The sequence below is a fragment of the Castor canadensis genome, chromosome 4 (assembly GCF_047511655.1).
Source record: "Castor canadensis chromosome 4, mCasCan1.hap1v2, whole genome shotgun sequence".
NCBI classification, from domain to species: Eukaryota; Metazoa; Chordata; class Mammalia; order Rodentia; family Castoridae; genus Castor; species Castor canadensis.
The window spans coordinates 59,757,909-59,780,717 of record NC_133389.1 but is presented as its reverse complement, the minus strand read 5'-3'; the positions used below and the strand labels follow the sequence as shown (position 1 = coordinate 59,780,717).

The 22,809-nt window shown below is 39.3% G+C and overlaps 1 non-coding gene across 1 annotated transcript; it reads right to left on the bottom strand.

Annotated features, from left to right (window-relative positions):
• Nucleotides 1-4,287: 4,287 nt before the first annotated feature.
• LOC141422869 (U6 spliceosomal RNA) lies at nt 4,288-4,390 on the bottom strand. The gene has a single exon (XR_012447575.1). It is a non-coding gene; the product is annotated as a U6 spliceosomal RNA (small nuclear RNA).
• Nucleotides 4,391-22,809: the final 18,419 nt, after the last annotated feature.

The following is a 22,809-nucleotide window of genomic DNA, read 5'->3' as shown; positions in this document are numbered from 1 at the left end:
CAAAAAAGTTTTTTCAAAAACAGAGGACAGGAAGGTAGAGCAGGTCCAGTCTGGGGCTTAGCACCAGTGGAGAGGATATAAGGAAAGGATGTAGAAGAGTGAATGTAGTGGAAATATTATATATTCATGTATGAAAATAGAAAAATGACACCTGTTGAAACTATCCTAGGAATAGGAGAATGAGGGATAAAAGAGAGTGATGGAGGGGGTGAATTTAACTAAGATATAGTGTAAACACTTTTATAAATGTAACATGTATCCCAGTACAATAATAAAATGATAATAATTTTAAAAAGAGAAAAAAATCCTGTGCTGGTGATAAAAATAAAACTATTATTTATCATGATTTTTAATCATCCCATTTTTCAGTTATGGAAGTTTATTTGGTTCTCTTTCAAATCCGCATGGTCCCTTTGAATAGACTGTTCTCTGTTCATCTTTCCACCTTCTCTTTTATTTCTTTACGCTCTCACAGAGCTTGGGTATGATAGCCCCAGTGTCTGAAGTCTTTGTGAGACTTCTTCCACTGACTGTTGATTCTGTCATTTTCATTAATGACTGTTGCTTTAGGCTGAAAGTGGCTTTCTCTAGAATTAGACTGTCAGGAAACTTTTGAGGTATGAGTAAAAGTTGGGTTCTTTTAGAGAGCATTTGTCTGTTTCTGTCTTCTGCTTGAAAGCTCTGCTAACACTATCCTGTTCCTCATCTAGTTGGAACACATTGGTAATTACGAACTTGGATCAAAGCCTGTATGAAGACAAGTTTTTGGACATGAACCCTCGGGAGATTTCCTTAACTCAACACTAAGGGTAAGATGACCTGTTTCATTGCTGGCCTCTTCTATGCGGTAAGGTTTATTTCATACTATCTTTGACACTCAGCACAAAGCTCTATGGCATCATAAGTGTATTCAGAAGGCTCCTATTGGATTTCCTGGCCTTGGGCAGGTCCTTGGATCTCATGGGTAGCCTCTGTGCTGTGGCCTAGGGGTGTGGGCACAAATTCTCTTGGCCTGGCTAAAACCTTCAGGGTGAAAGTTGGCTTACATTTCTGAAGTCCTGCTTTCACTCAACTATTTGGATCTGTGGATTTCTAAATCTTATATTATGGTATATTCCATAGTCAATGCATTTAAATAATTTATTTTCATTTTATCCAAACTTCTACTGTTCATAGTAAGGAACTTAGGTATCAACCACTTACATACCCAGAAACAGAGATCGTAGACTTGTCTCATTTCTTGCTTTTTGTCTTCTATTGTCCTACGTTGATTCTTTTTTTATGGCTTATCTTTTTCTGAATTGTTTTGTTTTTATTTTCTGCTTTCTCCAGGTACTGATGAGTGATTCATTGTTTCTGCCTTTTTACTATTCCCCCCTCCAAATGTTAACATGCATCACTGTTCTATCCTTGCTCCTGACCTATGACAAGAGTTTTAGAAGACTAAAGCCAATGACCCCTCTCCAACCTGAATAGTGATTTTAGAACTCATCATTTTATCTCATTCTTAATTCTCACAATTTACATATTTTAATTTTGTGTAGAAAACACTTTTTAAAAAAATGATTACCTAAGCTGGGCACAGTGGCTCACACTTGTAATCCTAGATACTCTGGAGGTGGTGATAGACAGGGTCATGGGTCAAGGACAGCCCAGGCAAAAAATTGGAGGGACTCCATCTCAACCAATAAAACCTGAGTGTGGTGGTGCTGCCTGTCATTTCAGCTATACAGAAAGCATACAAAGTGCCTTGGTATAAACATAAGACCATATTTGAAAAATAGCTAAAAAGGTAAAAAAGGCCAGAATTATGGCTTAAGTGGCAGAACACCTGCCTAGCAAGCACAAGTCCCTGAGTTCAAACCCCAACAACACCAAAACAGTTCGTTTAACCTAGATGTTTACCAACATTTTTATTAACCATTTCTGCTTCAATCTCAAGACCCCACTGATATAATTTTCCTTCTTATGGAAATATACTCTTTAGAAGTTCCTTTTTGCTGATCATAAACTCTGTTTTGTATGAAACATAGTTTTGTTTTATATGAAAACATATCTTTAGTTCATACTAGTGTTTGAAAGAAAATTTTGCAGGGTATGTGGTACTGAGTTGGTAGGTGCTTTTTTCAACACTTTAAAGATATCATTCCCCATACTAGTACTACCTATTGTTTCTGTTGACATCTCTGCAATTATTTTCTCCTCTTTCTCTTCTGTTCTCTTTTTTGCTCGAACACAGATGAAATTTGTTAGACCTCCTCCTTGTGTCCTATACATATATGAATTTCTTTTCCTGCTCTTTTCCCATGGCTGCCTTCTGAAACTGGATTTATCTAGATGTTCATTAATTTCTTTCTTTTTTTTCCCATGAGGTACTGGGTTTCTTTTTAAAATTGAAATGTAATATTAAAATCCCTTTTTGTGTATAATACTTGTATTATATATTTTATGTGTATAATACTTAGAATACTTCAAGAATTATATTTTTAACTTCATTTGCATACTATTTTGATAGTCCTTTGTTCTTATTTTTAATTCTCTATTTTATTGTAACAGTTTTTTCTATTCTAAATCAAATACTTCAATAATCTGAAGTCTGTGTAGAGAGACAATGGTCAATGTGGGTGAACGGCTTTGCCAGCCTTTTCCATGGTACTTTGTTTTATTGGGTGTGTGATGATTGTGTTTGACACAACTATGTTTGACCATGTAATGTGTGACAGCTATGAGTTTTGGGTTATGCATCTCTAAGTTTATCCATTCCATCATTGTTTTATATTCCACATCTGGTCTGGAATGTGAATTTGCCCCCAAGAAGCCCCAGCTTTTGGGGTTTGCCAATGCTCAAACCCCTTCTTAATCCACTCTCATGTTTTTCTTATTTGGAGTTGCTTTCATTTGCTGGTTTTGGCCATGGAACATCCTTGCCTTCCCCCCAACTTGCTTATGAGCTGTGTAGTGCTTGAAAAAGCCTGTTTGTCACAATCTATTCAGAGTTTAGCAGTATATTAGCTAACCAACCTTTCTTAACATCTAGTCGGTCATATCGTTAGATGTCAGAAGTGTAATAAATGGCAGGTGTTATTGATTCAGAAAACACAGCCTTAAACATGGACTTAATGGACCCTGTCCTGAAGAGTTGAGAAATTTATAAATACTTGTTCAAAGAAAGTGACAAATATAATAGATTGTTGCTGAGTTAGATTTTTGAAATCAGCACTTTTAAAGTTGGAATTAGGTCTACCTAATGCAAACTCATTTTGACACAGCTGCCATTTCAGATTCAAATAAAATCTGACCAGAATCTGGTCTGCAGGAAGTGGTACACACATTCAAGTTGTTCCACAAAGCCGTACGATGCCTCTTACAACAGTGCTTCCTGCAGCAACAGCCTTCTGCCAGCTCACATCAAAATACACATTTAGCAGGAAGGAGAAAATGACCTTTTGGCTCTCCCACCTTATTTTCTTCCTCCCTCCTTTTTTCCCTTTTCTCCTCTTGCAAGCTGTATATTTAGATCTTAATTTTAAACTGTAAAGGGGAACAAACCGTTAAGCTTGGATGGCGTCCTTGTCCAAGAATCTTAGGGCCTCCATTATCACAAATTTCCAAGACAGAAAAGAATGTGTCTTTTCAGTACCAATGCATATGGTTTGTAGTGTCTTCTGTGTGCTAGAATAAGTAATCCATTTGATGCCATTATAATAAGATGGGTGCTTCTATTTTCATTCCACTCAGAATGAATTATTAAACACTCCTATTGTTCTCTCTGTAAGTCCTGTATATAATGCAGGACTCATATTAGAAAAAAACAAGAGGAAAAGCTGGGAGTAGCAAAAAAATAAAGTATCTGAGATTTCTGATTCCTGCCCAAAGTAAAATAATTTCTTGTACTTAGTACAAAAACATCTTTTACTCTTTTTATTTCTATCTTGTGCACCTGCAGGTGCATTTATCTGGGGCACCTGCAGGGAGAGCCTATGAGAATGTCTGATATTTTTTAATGTGTTTGCCTCTACATTTTCTTTCTGATATGCTACTAAGCAGAGCACACCTGCCATGGAACATCAGCAGAGGATGACTTCATTAAATATTAAAGGCTTTTTTCTGCCTTCACAATTATTTGTCCCCCACAAACCCTCAAATGGCAGAAAAGCAACACAAAACTTCATGACCCATAAGCTGCATCCTGAAATGCAGTCCCTTCATGTGTGGTTGGGTTTTTTTTGCTTGTCATTATCATTTATTAATTAAACCATGTAGTGCATTTCATTGGGACATTTTCATAAAAGCATGGAATGCTTCACAAGTTTGTGTGTCACCTTTGTGCAGGGACTAAACTATTCGTCTCTGTACGTTCCATTTTAGTTCATGTACTATCCAAGAAAACACCAGTGCTGGTTTCTTACAAGCAGTTAACTACCTGCTGCTCTTACAGTTTGAATGGTTATCATGATGGCATCTCTAAATAACTGGCTTACTGAAAACTTGAGACAATAAATTTGTTCTTCAGAAACCGTTGTCAAGATGTGTAAAACTTGTGCAATAGCCCATGATTCCAAGTGAGAGGAAAAGTACATGTATTATAAGCTTTTTTTTCTAAAATCTATTCCTTTGCCTTTACATATGTAATTGGAAATATAGATATTTCATCTCTTTTACAACACCTTGGGGTTTCCCTCTTCTATAAGCTGTTTGAAAAACCTCAGAGGCCTTTGGTTTTCCTTTTAGCACCCTCTGCTGGTCTATACATTTTGACTGGTACTGGCTTGTAAGAGTCAACAAACTAAAATTTTTCAATAAACTTAGCTTTTAGTGTAGCAAAAAAAATTGTTCACTTAGAAATCTTGCTAAAAGATTTTTATTTCACATTTACCTGATACTCATTCTTTCAGTATTTTCAGAGCCTCTTCACTTGACCCTCAAATAATAACCATGACTTCAAGTCATTCCTACATGTGATCATATCTGTTTTATTTTATTTTTTGTATTATTACAATGTATTGACAGGTTGGTTTTTCTATTTCCCTTGATAGTTATGAAATTTTGGAAAGTAAATATTAATGTTTCATTACTTAATGTCTACGACAGAAAAACATGGGCTATTTGAAAGTTTCATATGGATTTAAATGAACTTTTCTTAGCCTCAGAAAATAACATTTACTCTTACATCATACTTGGGATCTGAAGCAGTGGCTCGTGGGTACCTCTGTCATTTTTGTATCAAATCATCAACAACTTTGGTCTGGTTTTCTGTGGTCTATGATTAACACCTTCTAAAATTCGAGACGTTATTAAATTTATGTATTGTACTGCTACAAGTAGATGTCCCCCTGTGATGATTTGGCATTCAGCTGTCTTCCAATACAGGGACATCTCTCCACCTCTGCTTGCATCTGGCTTGGGATGAAGCCCCTGCTTTGCTCGTTCTTTCTTTGGCATGCTCACCACCTTGGTGGTTAGTGGAACACTGGAACACATCCTCCCTTTTTCTCTGCTCACTGATGAGATATAATTTATGTTGATTCAACTCTTCACAAATTGCCATCTGTCAGCTTTGCTTTCTCTAATCCCTAGTCCCCTTCCTTCATGGCATGCGGCTGCACTGGCAGGAGCTCAGGCATTGGCTCAGAGCAAAGTCTCACTGTCAATACTGAAGATCTCATTTGAAACTCACACCCACTCAAGCAATTGCCTTCTTTTCAGTCTCAACAGGGGCAATATTCTCATTTGGCTTTTAATCATCCTCTGCTGCACAGGAAATCAAATGGGGGCACCTACTGACATGCTGGCTCTGGGGCTGGGTTAAGAGGCACTTTGGTATCTCTGTTTTCCAAACACTCTTTCTGTTGGTCTTCTCTGGTCTTGTTTACACTTCAGGAGCAAGATACACAGAACTGTCACAGTGACAGTACCCAGGGGCCTGCTTCTTGTGCCTGGAGCACTGATCAATTTTTTTTGAAGATTTCCATTTCAAAGGGGCTGTCATCATAGTTTCTGTAAAGATCTGAACAAATCTTTCTATATCCCTGGAATATAGGAAAAGTTATTTAATTTAATTAGGAAGTAAACAAATACCATTTAATTAATAATGTTAAGACATGATGAAAATCTCTGTGTTGACAAACTAAAATTAAAGAAAGGTGATCTTAATTTTTGTTTTTTTGGTACTGGTGTTTGAGCTCAGGGCCTTGAGCTTGGTAGGCAGGTGCTCTACCACTTGAGCCACTCCACCAACCCTTTTATGCTTTGGTTATTTTTTCCCTCTTTATTCATATATTCATATGTGCATACATTGTTTGGGTGACTTCTCCCCCCTGCCCACCACCCCCCTTGCTTCCAGGCAGAACCTGTTCTGCCCTTTTCTCCAATTTTGTTGAAGAGAAGACATAAGCAATAATAAGAAAGACAAAGCGTTTTTGCTAGTTGAGATAAGGATAGCTATACAGAGAGATTCCTAGCATTGCTTCCATGCACAAGTGTATTACAACACGAATTGATTCATCTCTACCTGACCTCTTCAATACTTCCTGGTCACGGTCCCATAGTGACATCTGTTGTTTTAACGTAACTGTATTAGCTCCTGTGCAGTGGGGACATCAAACTCTTTCAAGTTTTGGGTTTCCTACCTATCCCCATTCCTCCTGTATGTGCTCTCCCCATAGCGTCTGACCCAAGTCCAACCACATTGCCACATTTGCCCTAGATCTAAAGTCTGCATACGAGGGAGAACATAACATTTCTGCTCTTCTGAGCCTGGCTAACCTCACTCAGGATGATGTTCTCAAGTTCCATCCATTTACTTGTGAATGATAAGATTTCATTCTTCTTCATGGCTGAGTAAATTTCCATTGTGTATAAAACCACATATTCTTAATCCATTCGTCAGTAGTGGGGCATCTTGGCTGTTTCCATAAAATAACTTGGCTATTGTGAATTGCGCTACAATAAACATGGATGTGCAGATGCCTCTGGAGTAACCTGAGTTGCATACCTTTGGGTATATTCCTAGGAGTGGGATTGCTGGATCATATGGCAGATCTATGTTTAGATTTTTAAGAAGCCTCTATATTGCTCTATATTGCACTAGCTTGCATTCCCACCAGCAGTGTACGAGGGTTTCTTTTTCCCCACATCCTTGCCAACACCTGTTGTTGTTGGTGTTTTTGATAATAGCTATTCTAACAGGGGTGAGGTGGAATCTTAGTGTGGTTTTGATTTGCATTTCCTTTATGGCCAGAGATGGTGAGCATTTTTTCATGTGTTTTTGTGCCATTCAAATTTTTTCTTTTGAAAAAGTTCTGTTTAGTTCAGTTGCCCATTTCTTTATTGGTTCATTGATTTTGGGAGAATTTAGTTTTTTGAGTTTCCTGTATAGTCTGGTTATCAGTCCTTTGTCTGATGTATAGCTGGCAAATATTTTCTCACACTCTGTGGGAGGTCTTTTCAATTTAGAGACCAATTCTTTTGTTGTGCAGAAGCTTTTTAATTTTATGTAGTCCCATTTGTACATCCTTTCTCTTAGTTGCTGAGCTGCTGAGGTTCTATGAGTAAGTCCTTGCCTATACCTATTGGTTCTAGAGTAGTCCCTATTCTTTTCTGTACTAATTTCAGAGTTTCAGGTCTGATATTAAGGTCCTTGATCAATTTTGAGTTGATACTAGTACAGGATGATAAACATGGATCTAGTTTCAGCTTTTTGTAGGCAGATAACCACTTTTCCCAGCAACATTTGTTGGAGAGGCTGTCTTTTCTCCAACATATGTCTTTGGTGTCTTTGTCAAAAATAAGGTCAGCATAACTGTGTGGATACATATCTGAGACCTCTATTCTGTTCCACTGGTCTTCATGTCTGTTTTTGTGCCAGTACCATGCTGTTTTTATTGCTATTGCTTTGTAATATAGTTTGAAGTCTGGTATTGTGATACCTCCAGCATTGCTCTTTTTGCAACTTGCTGTCTCTTGTGTTTTCAAATGAACTTCAAGATAGATTTTTCAATCTCTGTGATGAATGTCATTGGGAATTTGATGGGAATTGCATTAAACATGTAGATTGCTTTTGGTAGTATAGCCATTTTTACTATGTTGATTCTACCAATCCATAAGCACGGGAGATCTTTCCATCTTCTGTAGTCTTCTTCTATCTCTTTCTTCAGGGGTTTGTAGTTCTCCTTGTAGAGATCATTCACATCCTTTGTTAAGTTTGCTCCAAGGTATTTGATTTTTTTTGAGGCTATTGTAAATGGAATTGTTTCCATATTTTTTTTTCAGTTTGTATGTTATTGGGTGTATAGAAAAGCTAATGATTTTTGTAAGTTGATTTTGTATCCTGCCACCTTGCTATAGCTGTTTATGGTGTCTAGGAGTTTTTGGGTAGAGTTTTTTAGGTCTTTAAGATATAGGACCATGTTGTCTGCAAATTAGGATATTTTGACAGTTTCTTTACCTGTTTGTATTCTTTTTATTTCTTCTTCTTGCCTAATTGCTCTGACTAGGAATTCCAGGACTATGTTGAATAGGAGTGGGAATAGTGGGCACCCTTGTCTCTTTCCTGATTTTAGGGGAAATGGTTTCAGTTTTTCTCCATTAAGTATGATGTTGGCTGTAGGTTTGTCATAGATAGCCTTTACAATTTTGAGGTACATTCCTTCTATTCCTAATTTTCTTAGAGCTTTTATCATGAAGTGGTATTGTATCTTCTCAAAGGCTTTTTCTGCATCTATTGAGATGATCAAGTGGTTTTTGTCTTTGCTTCTATTAATGTGCTGTATTACATTAATAGATTTGTGTATGTTGAATCACCCCTGCATCCCAGGGATGAATCTGACTTGGTTGTGGTGAATGATCTTTCTGATATGTTGTTGGATTTGGTTTGCCATTATTTTATTGAGGATTTTTGCATCGATGTTCATTAAGGAGATTAGCCTATAGTTCTCCTTTCTGGAGGTGTCTCTGTCTGGTTTTGGGATGAGTGTAATGCTGGCTTCATAAAATGTGTTAGGCAGTGTTCCTTCCCTTTCTATTTCATGGAACAGTTTAAAGAGGGTTGATATCAGTTCTTCTTTAAAGGTCTGATAGAATTCAGCAGAGAATCCATCAGGTCTTGGATTTTTCTTTTTGGGGAGACTCTATTGCTGCTTCAATTTCATTTTGTGTTATAGATCTATTCAGGTGATTAATGTCCTCTTGGTTCAATTTTGGGTGGTCATAAGTGTCTAGAAATTTGTCCGTTTCTTCAAGATTTTCAAATTTTTTGGAGTACAGGTTCTCAAAGTAATCTCTCATGATTCCCCTGATTTCTGTGGTGTTTGTTGTTATCTCCCCTTTTGCATTTCTGATTTGGGTTTTTTTCTCTCCTCATTTTAGTTAGATTTGCCAGGGGTCTATCAATATTGTTTATTTTTTCAAAGAACCAGCTTTTTGTTGTTGATTCTTTGTGTGTTTTTTGTCTCTATTTAATTGTTTTTGTCCCTTATTTTTATTATTTCTCTCCTTCTGCTTGTTTTGGGATTTGTTTGTTTTTTTTTCTAGGAGTTTGAGATGTGACATTAGGTCATTTATTTGAGCTCTTTCTGTCCTTTCAATATACGCACTCATGGCTATAAACTTTCCTCTTAGGACTGCCTTTGCTGTGTCCCATAGGTTCTGGTAGGTCATGTTTTCATTTTCATTAACTTCCAGGAAACTTTTAATTTCCTCTTTTATTTCATTGATGACCCACTGATCATTGATCAATGTGTTGTTCAGCTTCCAGTTGTTTGCATGATTTATACTGTTGGTTTTGTTGTTGAGTTCTAGTTTTAATGCATTGTGATCAGATAGAATACATGGGATTATTTCTATTTTCTTATATTTGCTGAGGCTTGCTTTCTGCCCTAAGTTATGGTCAATTTTGGAGAAAGTTCCATGGGCTGCTGAGAAGAATCTATATTGTGTTGTTGTAGGATGAAATATTCTGTAGACAACAGCTAGGTCCATTTGACCTATGGTGTGATTTAGTTCTAGAATTTCTTTATTGATTTTTTTGTTTGGATGGCCTATCTATTGATGATAGGGGGATATTAAAGTCTCCTACTACCACTGTATTGGAGTCTATCTATGCTTTTAGGTCCTTCAGAGTATGTTTGATGAAATTGGGTGCACTGACATTGGGTGTGTATAGGTTGATAATTGTTATTTCCTTTTGGTATATTTCTCTTTTTATTAGTATTGAGTGTCCTTCTTTATTTCATTTGATTAATGTAAGTTTGAAGTCTACTTTGTCCGAGATAAGTTACTCCTACCTGTTTTCGGGGACCATTGGCTTGGTAGATCTTCTTCCAGTCTTTCACCTTAAGCCAGTGCTTGCTTCTGTCAATGAGATGGATCTCCTGTAAATAACAGATTGTTGGATCTTCCTTTTTAATCCAGTTTGCCAAAGTGTGTCTTTTGATGGGGGAGTTAAGTCCGTTAACATTCAGTGTTACTATTGATAGGTATGTGGTGATTCCTGTCATTTAGATGTGTTTGTTGTTTAAGGATTTGATTGTATGCAGCTGAATCAGTGTTACTCTCTGATTCCTTGTGTTTTCTTCTCCTGTAGTTTGGTACTGCCTGTCCTCTCATGGTTTTGTTTGCTTTCATTTTCTCTGTGCAGAATTCCTTGAAGAATCTTTTGTAGTCGTGGCTTGGTGGTCATACATTGTTTTATTATTTTTTCTGCTTAACATGGAAGACTTTTATTCCTCCATCTATTTTGAATGATAGTTTTGCTGGGTAGAGTATCCTTGGGTTGAAGTTATTTTCATTCAGTGCCCAGAATACCTCACTCCATGCCCTTCTTGCTTTTAAGGTTTCCATTGAGAAATCTGCTGTGATTTTGATGGTTTTACCTTTGTATGTTATTTGTTTTTTCTTTCTTACAGACTTCAATATTCTTTCTCTATTCTCTGTGCTTGTTCTTTTAATGATAATATGTCATGGGGTAGTTCTATTTTGGTCAGGTCTGTTTGGTGTCCTGGAGGCTTCTGGAACCTGAATGGGCATAGCTTTCTCTAAGTTGGGGAAATTTTCTGTTATTATTGTGTTGAATTTATTAGAAATCTCTTTTGCTTGCACTTCTTCTCCTTCTTCAGTGCCCATTATTTTCAGGTTTGTTCTTTGATTTAGTCAGTGAGTTCTTGCATATTCCTTTTGCAGGTCTTGAGTTGTTTGACTAGCAGCTCTTCAGTTTTTTCCTTTAATTTTCATTTTATCTTCAAGTTCTGAGATTCTGTCTTCTGATTGTTATAGTCTGCTGGAGTGGTCTTCCATATTGGTTTGTACTTCTGTTTCATTCTGTTTTTCTGAGGTTTTCCATATCATGGATCAATTCCTCTTTAATATTGTCTATTTTCATCTTTAATTCATTTATTTCTCTGTAGTGCTCTCTGTTTCACTTTGGTGTTTATTTTGGGCTCCTATGAGTTCATTTATTTGTTTCTGTGTCTTCTCGTATTCTTTATTTTTAGTGTCTTGGAATTTCTTGAGTGCCTCTTGTACATTTTGCTTGACCATGTCTAGTAACATCTCCAGGAAATTCTCAGTGATTACTTGCAGGATTTCTTCTTTGAGGATGATCTTGTGGGCATTGTTCGATTCCTTTGCATCATTTATCTTTGTTTTGTTGGAGTCTGGAACTGGGTATCTATTTTCTTCATTTCCCTCTGAATCCTGTATTAAATTATTTTTGTGGGGAGAACATTTTCCAACCCTTTTCCATCTTCCGATCACTCCACTTGGTACTGTGCAACTATGTTCTTGATAGGCTAGCTAGTAGTTTCAGTCACCTGTTTTCTTTACTTTGGTTTAATTTTGTTTTGTGGCTGTATTGGGTTTGTAGCTGTGTGTGTGTGCGTGTGTGTGTGTGTGTGTGTGTGATTTCTGTCTCTGTTCTGGGTGTAATTTAGTATTTGCTAACTCACAATAGTAAAACTAGGACACACACCAAAAAAAAAAACCAAAAAACCCAAAGAAATCAATGTGGAGAGGTGAACAAACACAAACAAACAAAAATTCCACATTCAGGAATAATAGAATTTTATTCTTCTTTTATGTTCTGGTGTTACTTCTCCATCATCCAATCCTGGTGTTGGTATTTAAGCAGAAGCTGTGTTATAGTCTAGCCAGGTTGTTGGGTAGTGTTTTTTTTTCCTTCTGTCTTTCAGAGGCAGCTGCTTGGTCAGCTCCTCCCTCAGTGGGGTGTGGCAGTTTTAGTTTGTATGGTGTCCTCATGTTCCAGAATCAGCTCTGTATTCCACCAGCTGTCCTGCTTTGGAGTTGGGTTTTCACTGTGTTTGTTTACTGGGGGCTTGTTTCTTTGCCTTGCCTCCTTTCTCTGGGGCAAGGTCAGTGATCTCTCAGCTGGCCCCCTGCTGTCAGTGTGTTATGATGGTTTGTTGATTATTTTTCAATTTTGCAATGTCGTTTGACTTTGGATGTTGCTCACTGGCTCAGGAGATGAGCTTTGTGGACCGCTACCTGTTCTATTTCAGGCAGCGGCTTATCACCCACCTGCTGTTGGCCTTCCTTCATTTCCAGCCTTTGTTGACTGATAGTTCATGCAAAGATCAGCTCCTTGCCTATTCCCCCTACTCCAGTGCGCTCCCAGCAACTCCGTCTCTCTGCTGTGTGTTAGTTTTCAGTTCCTTGTTTATTGTTCAGTTTTTTTTTTTGCATGTGTAGGGAGTCAGTCTGCCCAGGGGGCTATGCTGATTTATTCCAGGGTTGGCTGGGGGAATATCGTGTGATGCTTGGTGCTCACCTGTTGGTCTGCCAAATGTCTCCCAAGCAAGTTTGGAGCCAATGCCTGGTGGTGTGGCAGCCCTCCTGTTTTCTCAGTGTAACGTGGTGTGGAGAAGCTTTCCGTGGGCTAGGAGTTTGGGGTGTTGAAGTTTTGCTTCTTTTTGCTGCTTTATTTCCACCAAGTGTGGCTCCAGCATCTCAGCAAGGTTTTGGAGTCTCAGAGCTCAAACTGTCTGCTTCTAAACCCTAGTCACCATCTTTAAGAAAATTCTGGAATGCTGCTGGCCAGCACTTTTGGCAAATGTAGTTCCAAGACCTCTAGCCTCTGTAGGTATAGAAAGTGGATGGATGATACCAATAGACAATCTTCCTGGAGAGTTGTCGAGAAAAGCTGGGCTCTTCCAGGATTTTTGTTGTCTTCTGCTTTAGTTATTTTTAGACAAGGTTTGCTTTATGCATGGGTTGGCCTGGACCATGCAGTGAAGATGGGACAAGTGTGCACAACCATGCCCAGCTTTTACAGATTGAGATGAGGTCTTGCCTGGAATGTCCTTGAACTGTGATCCTCCTGATCTCTGCCTGCTGAGTAGCTAAGATTACAAGCATGTGCCCCCACACCTGGTCATCTTAATGCTTATAAAAGTGTTTGCCTTAAGTCAAGATTTTTCAACCTTGCCATTTTTGACGTTTGAGCTAAATAATTGGGGGCCATCCTGTGCATTGTAGGATGTTTATGAGCCTTCTTGGCCCATAGTACCCCTGTTCCCCAAGTTATGGTGACCGAAAGAGCTCCAGATGTTGCCATATATCCTAAGAGGGAAAAATTTTTCTCCCTTCTTAAGAACCATAGTCACACTGGCGTGATGGTACATGCCTGTAATCCCAGCATTTAAGAGGCTGAGGCAAGATCATGAATTCATAGTCCTCAAAAAACAAACCAAAGGACCAAACCTAAGAACCATCACCACCACTAGAAACCCATAGTCATTCTAGATAAACATTTGTGAAAGGAAAATATTATCATATGAGCCACTATGCAGAAGTCCAAGTGGTTTTTGTTAATTTGCAAATGACTCCACTATAAGAGAAATGACAAAGGAATTAAAACATGACACAAAAATGTAAAACTTCAACCTGGAGAGAAGTATGGAAATATTTCATTCAGGGTGGAAAACCATGATGTAGCTTAGGCCCATGGGCTCTGCTCATTCCCCAAAAAACCTGGGGCCTCAACACAGGACCCATCAGTCAAGTATTCTCACAGTCCTGTTTCCAGTTACAGATTTCTGCCTTTATTAGGGTCTAGGAACCTGTGAAGATTTGTTATGGCCCTCTTCTAAGTGGCTAAATGCTTTCAGAGCCACTCATCTCATGGGTAGAGAGATAAAATAAATGAAAAATTCTCCAATGGTCTCTGTGGATGTCATGGATCTGGGTAGTGAGTCTTCTCAATGTACCTTTATTGAGGGCTTACCTCCATGTGGATTTTAGGAATTTTCTGGAAGCAGAGTTCCTATGCACAAAGTATTCTCCAGACCATAGACTAGTTCCCCAATCAAGCCAGGGGGTTATAAATCCATTTTAATGGGCATGTTAACCCACGAACCACACTCTATTGCAACAAAGTTCATTTCTGTGGAGTTGGGTATACTATGGGTTAAATCAGGCTCCTGAAATATGAAGATCTGTACAACAAAAATCTAATATAGCTTGGAAACAGAAGTGTAAGTCTAGCCCATTCTCTTGTGTTGTGGAAGAGCTACATTTTCTACAATATTCAGGCTGTATCATATCCACCACTTAAATTAGTGTCTGGCTCTGTAATTTGGAGCTGATGGAATCTAATGTGTCTGTTACAGTTGGCAGTGGTAATCTTACAGTTAAAAACATAGATAACTAGACTTTGCTAAGACTTAGTTTCTGCATCTATAACATAGGAAGTAATAATAGTTCTTAGGCTGCTTAGGGTTGTTCTGAGGCTTAGACGAGATACAAGATGTGAAACATTTGGTTCTGTGTATGGCACACAACAGTAAGGGCTCAATAACTCCTAGCTGCTGGTACTTAACGTTTTAGTTGTGTAATGAATATTACTGTTCCAGGAACTGCCTGGTAAGAGTAGCGGGCATGTCTACATCAAGCACTTTAGTTTAGTTATCTGGTGTGGGGGTTTGGATAGGGTTTGAGTGTGTCTGCCAAGGGTTCATGTGTCAAATGTTTGGTCCCTAGTGCAGTGATGTGAAGAGGTTGGTGGGACTTGTAACAGCAGAAGCTTGCAGTGAAGTCATTAAGTAATTGTGGATATCTGCCTCAAAAGATGTTAATGTAGTTCTTGGGGGGCCCTGGTTAGTTTTCCTGAGAAGGTTGATATAAAAGAGTAATACCAGTCCTTTGTCGGTCTCTGGCTTTCCTCCTGTTTCAACACAAGCACTGCTGCCATTAACCATGGAGGTAGCTGAGGGGGCCATGCTCTTGAACCTCCAAACTGTGAGCTAGAAACCTCTTTTCCTTATATGTTCCTCAACCTTGGGGGTTTTGTTATAGCAACAGAACATAGACTAATACTGACACAGAACTAGAAAAGTCTTAGAAAAGAGGTCAGTGGTCCTAGAGGTAACTCAAGAAATATTAACTCCTTCTAGGAGAGTTAACCTTCCTGGAAATAACCTAAGAAATTTTAAATGCTTGATATAGAAGATTAGAAAACTCTCACTGGTGTGAAAGCTGCTGTAACTTTGTCAAGAAATGTGAAATCATTATCTCATATTCAAGCTTACAAGATCCAAGCTTATAAGATCAACAGAACATCCACAGTCATCTTAGAGTAAAAAAAAAAAAAGAAAAAGAAAAGAAGAGAGGAAGGTTAAACAAATGGTATTGACTACAGGGTAAAAGTTTCTTTACAAGCAGAGAGACCACATCTGACTGGTAGGTGGGTATATGGTGGAAGCTGCTGTACCATTATGGCTCGACTGTGCTGCTGTTCTGGTTCTGTGTGTGTGTGTGTGTGTATGTGTGTGTGTGTGTGTGTGTGTGTGTGTAAATAGGGTCTCTCTGTGCAGCCTAGGCTGGCCTGGAACTCACAATCCTCCTGCCTCAGCCTTCCAAGTGCTGGGGTTATAGGCGTGGGTACCACACCCAGGCTGCTCTGGTTCTTGCTTGCCAAGGCCATCTTCTGAGTGGCTTCTGACTTCCCACGTAGGCATTCCCTGGGAGGATATTCACCAACCCAGCTATCGATGCTGAGCTCCACCTGGAAGTAATGGGGCTTTCTGTAAATGACATCTTTTCATGCTTTGAGGGCTTGGTAAATATGTGATCGTTCAGGAAATGCCTCAAGATAGAGAAGCATCACACTATACACAAACTAAGGCCTAGGTCTTTGAAGACTGACTCTGCCTCAATGACTTAGGCACAAAACAGTTGAATTTAAACAATCTTTATATCAGTGACCTTGGTATCTTTTTCATGCTTAATGACTTGGCTTTTTGCCATTAGTTTGGGAATCTCCTACTTTAGTCAAACTTTTCAATATTTATAATCATGCACTGATTGAGACAAGACTTTAGGCTTCTGAGCATGATTCTCTCTCTCTCTTTAGCCGTGACACACTCAGTAAAAATTTAAGATCAAGATGTGGACCATGTGGTTTCTTCTGAGGCCTCCATCCTTGGCTTTCACAAGGCCGTCTTACACTCCATCTTCACATGGCCTTCCCTTTGTGCATGTCTGTGGCCTAGTTTCCTTTTCTTCCACAGGTCATGTGGATTACAGTTTGTCTCACACACCTCCATTTACTTGCAAGTATGGTTAATTCTGAGGTGTTGGGGATTAGGGCTTTAACACAGGAATTTTGGGGAACACAATTCAACTGATTAACACCACTCTGAATCTTCACGGACTTCCAGTTCTCACCAGTGGTCTGGTTGTCCCAGTGAAAAAAGACCCATGCACAGAGGCTTTTACCTCCTCCAACTCCTTCCCACAGGTCTTCCTGATGCTTTGGGGGAACTTCCTGTTGGTGCAGTCACAAATCACTACAACACAAACTGGTCATCTGATAGTTTGTGGGTCAAAAATTAGACACACTCTCACTGAGTGTCCCAAGAGTGCGTTCCTTCCTAAAGGCTCTGGAGGAGATTCTGTTGACTTGACGTTTCTAGCTTCTTGTGACTGCCTGCATTCCTCAGTTCCTGGGCTCCTTTATCTTCAAAGCCAGCAACATCACACCTGTCTGATCTCATTTCTATCGTCACATCTCCTCCTCCAACTCTGCTCTTTGGCCTTCTTCTGCTTTTAATTGTCCTTATCACTACACTGTCATTATCTGCCCCAATAATCCAGAAGGAGTTGCTAATCAACTCTTTTTTCTTAAAGTCAGTTGATTAGCAGCTATGATGTGGAATGTTAGGGGTTGGCTTGACTGGATTAAGGAATATGTAGAGAGCTGATAAAGCCTTATTTTGAGGTGTGTCTGTGAGGGTGTGTCACAGAGGGCAATGGCAAGTAAGTCAGCCAACTGAGTGGAAAGACCCACCCTCAATGTGGGGGTACCATTCAATCAGCTGGGATCAAAACAGAACAAAGAAGGTGATTTTCTGTCTTTCCAGGAGCTCGGTCATGCTCTTCTTTTCCTACCCTCCAGACTCTCTGGCCTTAGGACTCCAGGATTTAACTCACCTGCTCCCTGGGTTCTCAGGACTTTGGCTTTAGACTAAGAATTGTATCAAGGGCTTTTCTGGTTCTGAGGCTTTTGGACTTTGAGCCATACTACCAGCATCCTAGGATCTCAAGCTTGCTGATAGCTCCCGGGTGGACTTCCCAGCCTCCATAATCCCATGATGCATTTCTGCTAGTAAGGCCCCTCTCATCTATCTATGCATCTATCTATCTCTATCTAATGTCTATCTATCTTATTGTTTCTGTCTCTCTGCAGAACCCTGATGAGCATAGCAACCTTAATGCCATATGAATCCTTCATTTCCCTTTTCCATGTAATACAACATATTTGAACCTTCTGGGACTAGGATGTGAATATCTTTGGAGGCCAAAAGACATCTTCGTGTGTCAAAGGCTGGGCAGGACCAGCTTGCTAAGATACATTCCCGCCCCCCCGCCAAAGCATGAAGTGTCTTCTCCAAGGGTAAAGCCTTCCAAAAGAGATGGGAGGCCAGAACTCTGGAAAAGCTCCCTCAAGGCACCTGAGGCCTTCACAGCCCATGAGGCAGGGCTGGGCAGGAGTGGAGGCAATCTCTCCCAAGGAGCCAGAGCAGCTGGGGCTGGGATGGAAATCAAAAAAAGCCTTCACTGCTCAGAAAGATGGTGGTTCAAAGCCAAGCGAAAGAGTGCCTAAGGATCTCAGCAGTGCTTGTGTCTCAGGCCCTGCAGAAGAACACCACTGATGCTGACTTGGAACATTTAAACTTGGTGGTGAGCTGAGTCCAAAAAAGCTGCCAGGAAGCTCAGACCTATCAGAACTGTGCATCAAACTGAATTGTCTCCTTCCCCTAGCACTGACAGCCTGGCACTCATAGGGAAGTGACCTTTTTATGGAATGTTACTCCCATCTTTTATACAAAAAACTCTAAAAAGAGCCATACAAAGGGGCAGAAAAATATGACCTATGATCAAAACTAGGAAAGAATCAATAGCAGCAATGCAGACGATCCAGACCCTGGAATGACCAGACAGGGTCTTTAATGTAATTCTGACAAAAATGACAAAAGATAAAGGCATAGGAGCTATACACAAACACTGAACCCTGGTTGGTGAATTTGTTTGTCACAGTGGTTTGGGCTAGCAGTCATGAAGCTTCTTTATATGTGTACTAGGGCTGAAGAAGGATGAAAAATGAATTGTAGATAGCGAGAGTCAGATTTTTCACTCTCAGAGAAAGAAGTTACAAATTTGAAAATGAGCAAAGTAACAATGAACGCTTGTCTTTGGATTGGGAGCAGAGAAATGACTATAAATTCATGTGTTTTTAAAATGTGTATTCAGAAGATACATGTCAAAATTAAATGTAAAATGAATAAGAAAAGAGGAAAATTATCCTTAGAAAGACCTACCAATGGATTTTGAAGAGAAACAGTGTATTTACATAGTCTTAACATATCTCCTGAATAAATTTAATAACTATAAAGAAAAAATAATAACCTTGTAGTGGGGAACCCAGAGCTAAACACCTTTAAAACAAGTAATCAAGTTTAGCATTGCCAGAGTAAGACATGTCAACATTACGCACCCTGTTATAATACACTGAGACACTCTGTGATGCTTGCTGATAATGCATTAGCTCAGTCTAATCATAAGAAAATATCCAAACTTGAGGGACAATCTATAAAAATCAGCACTCTGCAGAAGTGTCAAGGTTATGAGAGACAAGGCAAGATGGAGGAGCTGCCTTGGACTTGGGAGAGTATAGTGATGAGACATCAAGGTGATATCCTAGAATGCAAAAACAAAACAACAACAAAAAAAAACCTAAGCAAATAAAAAAAACATAACTGGAAAAATTTAGTGATAGTTGCTCGTGATGTGCCTGTGTTAATTTCTCAGTTCCTTCTTGATATGATTGCCATACAGGATGTTAGCATTAGAGAAATCAGGTGGAGGGTGCACAGATTCTCTCTGTACTATTCTTTCAACTTCTCTGTAAATTTAAAATTATTTCAAAATAGAACAAAAATGTAAGAAGATGCCAAAGGATCTGGTGGAAAAGGTTGGCAATATGCCTTAAGAGAAGGAGAATTTCCACAAAACTTAGCAACTATTACTAAAAGAAAAGAGCCCAATAGAAATGTCAGAAAAAATATTGACAGCTGGACCTTACACAGCAGGATCCTGCTGTACTTGCTCTGAGGCAGGCACAGGCCAGCATTACAGCATAAAGTAACTGTATATAGTGCAGTGTGTATGTGTGTGTGTGTGTGTCCCCGGTGGGAGGGGTGTTCCTAAGACCACTGCTGGTTTGGAAATTTGCTAAGATTCATGGGACTCAACATTTAGTTTAAATCATGACTAAGATTAGTTATGGCAAGGTAGAAAGGATTCACATCCAGATCATAAGAGAATGGTCATGACAGAGGACCTACGTGTAGACTTCCTTGGAGGCTATCTCTTGATATTCTCCTTTCTTCCCCTGCCCCCATGGATATGCTCCTTTCTCCAGCAACAAGCATGCACTGTTTCTGCTCAGGGAAGCCCATCTCTAAGGGTCTCATTAGAAAAGTTCAAGATTTTTGGTGGGAGCTGGTTACACAGGCACCTCTGTTTAACACATACCTAAATTCTAGGCTCCCAGAAAGAAAGCAGGTGTTCAGCATACACTTCTATTGCTTGTACAAACACTTTAGGCAGTGAGGTGCGCTTATCAGTTAGGAAAAGTTTAAATCATTGCAAGGAACTTTTTACCAGTCAGATTTTGAGATGTCAGGCAAGGACCAGCCTCAAAAGCTGGCATTTCTTGGGCCAGCATCTTGGGCCAGCTATGGTAGCACTTCCTGCATACATGGCTATCACTTCCGGAAGGACAATCACTGTACCAACTGATTTTACATACATTATTTCATATAGTTCTATGACAATTCTGTGATGTACATATAATCATCATTTCACAGCTGAGAGAATTTGAAGCTTAGAGAAAATTTACCCCACCATCACACAGCTGGTAAATAGTTATGGTTCACACTCTTAGTTCAGTGCAGATGAGTTCTGTTTTGAATATTCATTTTTTCATTGGAATTAGTTATAAATAATAGGTCTCCTTCTTTTCATTATGGAGTGTTTTTGAGGATAAAGAACATGCCTCCAAAAGTACCTAGAAACCAATTTTATAAATCCTGTGTTTTTCTATTGTTATCACTAATGTAAGTCATTTCAACAGAAAGAAGGGTCTCAAATATCAATAAATGAGGCATTTGAAAAAAAAATCACTGGGGATTTCCTAAATCCCTTCCACGTTACAAAGTACATGAAAGTATGAGTTTTCCTAATTACTGCTACTTTGATTTTTAACAAAGTAAGTATCTAGACTTTGGCTTTTCTTGTACTTGATTTCTCCTCTCCTTGGCGCCTGTAAAATTTTTCCAAGTGTTTATACAATGTACAACTCAAAGCTGCTGATGAGTCACCAACCTGTTACAAAGTATGTGTTTGCATAACTCTCTGGTCCTTCCATTTCAATAGACATTAAGTTCAATTTTATTACTAACACTCCTACATATATTTCAGCAACTGGAAACTGAAAGATGAAAGGAAAAGTGCCTCTGCTCTGTGTAAGAACAAGACCTCCTGTTGTACCATGCCTTATAGGGTACCTTAGGTCTTCCCTGGAGTCCAGGAGCAGGACGTGGGGGTGTTGATCTGGCTAGGAGGCTGCCTGTGATAAAGCTGTCTTAGCTGGTTTTCTGTTGCTATAACAAAATGCCTGACATCTGGTGATTTATAAAGAATAGAATTTTTCTTTTTCTTTTTTTTTTTAGCTTATGGCTCTGGGATCTGTGAAGTCCAAGATCAAGGCACTGGCATCTGCTCAGGGCCTTCTCAGTCCATCCAAATGTGGCAGAGGGCATCGGATGGTGAGACAGAGCAAGCTTGCTAATGAATGTGTTTTTTTTCCTTTTCCTATCATGGGAGCCCCAAGTTCATGGCTTCATTTAATCCTAATTTCCACCCAGAGGATTCACCTCTAAATAGCATTAACGTATGAGTTGAGGATTAAGTTTCTAACACTTGAATTTTTGAGGGACTCATTCAAGTTCTTGCAAGAGCTGTCCCCATCCTACTATTGTGAAGGAATCATCTCTCCTGGGGCAAGCCATGGCTGTTGCAAAGTGCAGCTGATTAAAGAAAAGTTGCCAATTTAGAATTTTAACTAAAATATAGCCTTAATGAAATAAGAGTTTAAGTTTCTAGAACAGGAGTTGGCAAACTTTCTGTTAAGGGCCAGCTAATAAATATTTTAGGCTTCATGGGCCATATGGTGTTTGTCTGTGACTCTGCTCTGCTGTTGTAGTAAGCAAGTAGCCTTAGATTACATGCAAACAAATGGGCATGACTGTGTTCCAATAAAACTTTATTCACAAATGGGAAGTGAGTTGAATTTGGTTCACAGGCTGCAGTTTGTCAATGTCTGTTTTAGAACATTACTGGACTCTGCTATATGTATCTTTCCTCTCAACATACCCAGGTACCTTAGTCCATTTTGCACAGCTATAACGGAATATTATAGACTAGGTAATTTAGAATGGATAGAAATTTATTGGCTGATAGCTCTGGAAGCTTGGAAGTCCAAGATCAAGGGACCAGCTTCTGGAGAGGGCCATCTTGCTGCAGCTTCCTATGGTGGAAGAGCAAAGAGAGAGTGATAGAGAGCAAGACATTGAACTCACAGCCCAAAGCCATTCATCCCTTCATGAGGTGGAGCCCTCACGACCTAACTGCTTCCTTCTAGGCCCCGCCTCCCAGCACTGCTGCACTGGGAGTTACATTTCTAACACAGGTCTTCTGTGGGACACATTCGCCTCAGCACCAGGGTGTCATTAACTCCTTTGTTCATTATTCTTTTCTGGATGCAAATACAGTCCCCATACTGAAGTTCAAGACTTTGCAAATGTGAAGTGCATGAGATTGGTTTGTATAGTTAGCTTTCCTCAGGATGGATGCCAGTACTAATCATTCCTAAATATAGAAATGCAGATAGAGCCTGCACATTCATCAATAGCCCACAAGCCAGTGAATTTGGCACATGGCCACATCCTATATGGAGAACAGCTGCGATCTGACTGCTTTTGCAAAATATGCTCAGGTGTAAAGACAAAGACCTAAATCCAGATGCCTGTACACTGTACTACATCTGGAAGGAAGCTAGGTTGTAGAATCAAGAGTAGTCAGATGTGTCTTACCATATAGGTGATCTTGGGTGACCAACAAATACTAGTGATCTTTAAATAAGCCTTTCAAGTTCACAGTAACTTTTTTTTTCTAAATGCAGCCTGCATTTCAAGTACAGCTATGATTATTCAGTGACTGATTTGCACAAAATAT